The sequence below is a fragment of the Pantherophis guttatus genome, chromosome 2, assembly GCF_059756535.1.
Source record: "Pantherophis guttatus breed Tessera chromosome 2, ASM5975653v1, whole genome shotgun sequence".
Taxonomy (NCBI): domain Eukaryota; kingdom Metazoa; phylum Chordata; class Lepidosauria; order Squamata; family Colubridae; genus Pantherophis; species Pantherophis guttatus.
Genome location: NC_142064.1, coordinates 239,549,070 through 239,554,848, shown reverse-complemented (window position 1 = coordinate 239,554,848; position 5,779 = coordinate 239,549,070). Strand labels below are relative to the sequence as shown.

Genomic DNA, 5,779 nt, shown 5'->3' with positions numbered 1-5,779 from the left:
GAAAAAAAAATTGGAAGGAATTTGGGTCTCCCATTGAGACCCAAACTCCTTTGTTTGCCGGAAGCTGGCTGAGAAAGTTGCAAATGATGTTCACAGGAATGCTGTTATAAGTACGAGGACCAGTTGTAAGTCATTTTTTCCAGTCCCATTGTAACTTTGACTGGTCACTAAACAAATGGTCCTAAGCTGAAAAGTTAAGGGCTCTCTTGGATTCTTGTGTCATTGTTTTAACATTTCTGCTAACAAATATTGCTGATCGGATTTTTAGGTTGCTAGTCCTGATTGTTTGGGAGAGAGGTCTGATATTTACCACTGTTACCCAGATTTTCCCTTTGTTCTGCTTCTCTATAGTTTTACAATCTGAATGAATTGGTTTTACTTGTAGTTTGGGTTTGGAGTTTTCTAAATTGGTTGTCTTGCCCTGGAAGGAAGCACAAGTAATGAAAGAAAATATTTAAAAAGTAACATATCAACTAAAAGATAACAGTGGGAGAACGACATGATTAATTGTCCAATATGTTTTATTTCTAGAGGGAAAAATGTCAGTCAGCTGCAGTACAAAGAGCAAAAAGTCCAGATTCAAAAAAGTCTCATTTCAAATACATCAAATGCCTTTTTGAGCTCAGCAGAATTCCAAGAAAATCAAAGGGGTGTTGAGGCCACCTTGTGCGAAAGAAAACAAGAGTGAGGGCATAAAAAGGAGCCTTTGCATAGAATGTACAATCTGTCCATCAGGTCCTTCACTGGGACAGGACAAGCTGAGACAAAGTTCTATAGAGAACTTAAAATATGTAGAAGAAGGACTAGCAGGAGCCTGAGTGGCGTAGGAGGCTAATGCCTCCTACTAAGGCAGCATTTAACATCCAGCTGCCTGCAATTACTGTGAGTTCAATTCTCACCAGGCTCAAGCTTGACTCAGCTTTCCATCCTTTCTAAGGTGGATAAAATGAGGACCCGGTTTGTGGGGGCAATAAGCTGACTTTGTATAAAATATACAAAAGTATGAAGGCTATTGCTTAATGCATTGTAAGCCGCCCTGAGTCTCCGGAGAAGGGCGGCATATAAAAATAAATAAATAAATAAATAAATAAATAAATAAATAAATAAATAAATAAATAAATAAATAGCAGAACCAGGGAAAGGATAAAAAGAGGGATCGGTTTAGAGTCCTTATGTAGTCACAAGCGAACCCTTCTTGATTGCCATTGAACTAGGGGTGAAATCCAGCAGGTTCTGACTGGTTCTGGAGAACCGGTAGCGGAAATTAGGAGAACAGGCAAATACCACCTCTGGCTGGCCCCAGAGTGGGGTTGGAATAGAGATTTTGCAATAAACTTCCCCCAGGAGTGGGGAGGGAATGGGGATTTTGCAGTATACTTCCCCTGGAGTGGGGTGGAAATGGAGATTTTGCAGTATCCTTCCCCTGCCATACCCACCAAGCCACGCCCACCAAGCCACACCATGCCCACCAAGCCACGCCCACAGAACCGGTAGTAAAAAAAATTGAATTTCACCACTGCATTGAACTTTATCTAGCTCTCACCAGGTACTAACCATCAGTTGAGAAGATTCTTGCACATAGGCTTTTAGCAATGAATCAGTTAAATTGAACCTTCCATGTAGATCTGGTTTTTCCATGCCCGACAGTAACTCAGAGCTGAAATGTTGGAATGTCCATGTTTACTAAGCTTGGTTTTCTTCCTAAAAAGTTTTTTGTTATCAAGCTAGATATCATTGTTGCTTTGACACAAGAGAGTAGAGTTTACTTACCTTCTATGTATGGCAATTTCTCTTGATTAAAACTGTGGTGTATTGTTTCAGAGTGTTTCAACCAATGAGCTTGATTGGCTGAATTGTTTTCTCTATTGTGTTGGATCTCCTTATCTACATGTCAATTGCTTTATTGTTGTATGTAGCATTGGTTAAACACAATGTCATATGACCATGAGTTGCAACTTTCTGGAAGCTGGCAATGAAGGTCACATATGATGATCACGTGATTGTAGGATGCTTTGACTGCCAAGCACCCGAATTGGAATCAATTTGGTGACTGTGGTGATACTATGATAGCTACAACTACAAGGACCTGTTGTAATTCTCTCTTTTTTGTTCAGCACTGTCATAACTTTGAACAGTTGGTGAACAAGTGGTTGGTAAACAAGTAAATATTGCAACTCATTTTTTTCTTCAATAACATGAGCAATACTGTACATATTTGCTCTTCCAAGTTTTAAGTCCAAAATTTAAATAGTTTTTTGTTCCTATTTGATAGCCCAGCATTTTCCTATAGGGCTTTTGTGCTTTCATGTATTTTTTTTATTCCTTATGAAAATATACTTAAGCTTGCACTGTATCATGCTTAGAAGACTTTTGAAATTTTTTACTTTCTGCAGTCTATTTTGCTCTAGGCTGTAGCTTTATGGAGCTTTTTCATGTTTTATGCCTTTATTGTGAAATGCTTTTTCAAATTCCCAATTGCAATATTCTCCCCTATTATCAGACATTAATTGCTTTCTTTTGCTGTGGAACTTGTTTTCACCTGAATATAGTAAAGTTCACATTTATCAAATACTTTCCCCATATTGGTTAAGAAGAAAGTACAAATATATATTTAAGTGACCATGTATGAATATTAAAGATTAATTTTTCCCATTCTTCACTGTGGTTAGCATGGGATCACAAATGTCTATAAAAATAAGTCCCAATAGCTGGTTGATTAGTTTGCATTTAGGCCTAGCAGAAAACTATTCGTTTTCCTTTTGCTTTTAAAAAATGATCACAACTTGATTCCCTGTGTTTCTTGCAAAGACAAAAGCCAATTGCTAAGTCCTCATCTTTTATTTTGTAATAGCAGACTCATCGCTGTATTTGTCTACCTCTCATCTCATCTAATGAATATATATATACAGAGACAGACAGGCAGACACAGACACAGAATCAGTGGTGAAATCCAAATTTGTTTACTACTGGTTCTGTGGGCATGGCTTGGTGGGCGTGGCTTGGTGGGCATGGCAGGGGAAGGATACTGCAAAATCTCCATTCCCACCCCACTCCAGGGGAAGGATACTGCAAAATCTCCATTCCCACCCCACTCCAGGGGAAGGATACTGCAAAACTGATGGGGTTTTTTACGGGTTTTTAATTGTATCTGATTTAATTAGGCATTTTAACTTGCATTATGGATTGTGGTTTTATTGTTGTGAGCTGCCCTGAGTCCGTTGGAGATAGGGAGGCATATAAGCCTAATAAAATAAAATAAATAAAATCCCCATTCCCTCCCCATTCCTGGGGGAAGAATATTGCAAATTGTCTATTCCCACCCCACTCTGGGGCCAGCCAGAGATGGTATTTGCTGGTTCTCCGAACTGCTCAAAATTTCCGCTACCAGTTCTCCAGAACCTGTCAGTACCTGCTGGATTTCACCCCTGCACAAATTTATATACACACACATATACACATGCATATATACACATATACACACAGATAGATGATAGATACCATAGATAGATAGATAGATAGATAGATAGATAGATAGATAGATAGATAGATGGATGGATGGAGACAGATGTAGGTAGGTAGGTAGATGGTAAGTAATGATAGGTAGATGATAGGCAGATGATAGATAGATAGATAGATAGATAGATAGATAGATAGATAGATAGATAGATAGATGATAGAGTTGATGCATTGCTATCCAACAAAAAAAAGTATTATTCTTTTTAAATTTCAAAATCTGTCCAATTTCAAATAAATATTTATTAGATAACATATACTGATTTTTACTTTGTTTTGTTTTTATGTCCTCAGCTTGTGTTTGCCATTCCTCTGCAGGCTTGACTTTTCTTTTAGGACGTTTGAACTAATTATCTCTCTCAGTTGTAAAACAATCTGCATTCTCTTTTAATATGTCCTCTTTTATTACAGTAATGACAGATCACATTTCTCCCTTTTATCTTGTTTAGTGAATTCCCTTTGGTTTCATGGTTCAAAGCAGGCCAGTATGCTTCCAGACTGACAATTACATTCTCAAGGGAATTTTCATCATGAAGTTTGATTAACTCTACTATGTTTAATTTTCTACACAACATACACAATAGTAATAATAATTCTTTGTTTAAATCATCAGAAAGGTGCACACCATTGTTAATGTCTCCTGAAAGGAGAAATATTCTAACACATGTTCCATTAAACCTCTATTACCTAATAAATTCAGATTTATGAGTATTCTGAACATTAAAAATTATTGTTCAACTCTGAGCATACATATGTCTGGATTAACTTGTTCCTGAAAGACAATTTTGAGTTAATTTGCAGTTTGTAGAATGCAACCTCAGAATTATTTCAGATTAAGTGGGGACCATCTGTGCCCCCAGTTTATGTGTTTATCTGGCACAGATAAACCCCCAAATGGCCTCAACAACTCTCAGAGACCTCATAACCAAACTTCAGAGTGCTAATGACCAGATGATTGCAAGGAATATAAATCCTTTCATTCCCCACCATTCAGTCAGAACTGAAGAAGCTTCTTCCTTGAATAGTGAAACGTCTTCAAGGAAAAAATCAAGGAAGTCCAGTTGCCTTTTGAAAAAGCACTTTTGAGGCAACCATGACCTGGATAACTGAGAATCTCCATAGGCAGACATTTTCTTTGGTGTCATATTGACCAGGTGTTGCAAATTGGCCTACCTGTATAACTCTTCAATATCTTCCTCTGTATCTGAATCCAAGCATGGACCACATCACTACAACACTGAAACATTTGCCTTGGACTCAAATGTAGGTCATCTTGTTATTTTTCAGGTGATGTTCAAGTGCTGACTTTAGCATTCCTCTGTTAATAATGATGATTTCTCCATTTATTCTATGATTCCTGTCCACAGTAATAGAGCTGATTATCCTTTCATGAGAAATGACCTATTCCAGTCTGTTTCAATTTGCTGATTCCCAGAATGTTGGCGTTGAATCTTGACATTTCTGCTCTGTTAATATCAAATTTCCCTTGGTTCATGGCTCTGACAATCTACTTACCAGCATTATATGTATGTGTAATTGTGTGTTTGTGTGTATGTGTATCTGCCTATCATGTCTATATTTATCTTTTTATCTGTCTGTCTCTCTATATCTATCTATCATCTATCTATCTATCTATCTATCTATCTATCTATCTATCTATCTATCATCTATCTATCATAAAAAAGGTGTGGGTATGTCAAGTGAGGGTTTTGTGATGGGTTAGCTGTGAGTCATCAGTGAGTCTTGTGATGGGTCTTGTGATGTGATAAGGAGATTACATCAGGTTAGGGTCATTGGGAGGTGAACTGCTGCCATGGTACATTTGCGTGGGTTGGTTGAGGGTCAGTGCTGTCTCTGGTTGGCTTTATTCATTTATTTATTTCATCAAGCATGTATTAGATAACAGATATAAGTATAGACATAATTATGAATACATGAGATGGATACATATAAAAGGAAACATTAGGACAGGAATGTAGGCACGCTGGTGCGCTTATGCACGCCCGTTAAAGACCTCTTAGGAATGGAGTGAGGTCGACAGTAGACAGTCTAAGGTTAAAGTTTTGGGGATTTGGGGAAGAAACCACAGAGTCAGGTAGTGCATTCCAGACATTGACCACTCTGTTACTGAAGTCATATTTTCTGCAATCAAGTTTGGAGTGGTTTACCTTGAATTTGTATCTATTGTTTGCTTGTATGTTGTTGTGGTTGAAGCTGAAGTAGTCATTGATAGGTAGGACATTGTAGCAGATAATTTTATGTACTA

General features: G+C 37.6%; 1 long non-coding RNA gene across 1 annotated transcript; it reads right to left on the bottom strand.

Moving 5' to 3' along the window:
- Window positions 1-362: 362 nt before the first annotated feature.
- LOC117679049 (uncharacterized) lies at window positions 363-5,172 on the bottom strand. The gene is made up of 2 exons (XR_004595239.3): window positions 4,687-5,172; window positions 363-421 (listed from the first exon to the last, which is right to left on the bottom strand). It is a non-coding gene; the product is annotated as an uncharacterized LOC117679049 (long non-coding RNA).
- Between the last annotated feature and the right edge of the window lie 607 nt (window positions 5,173-5,779).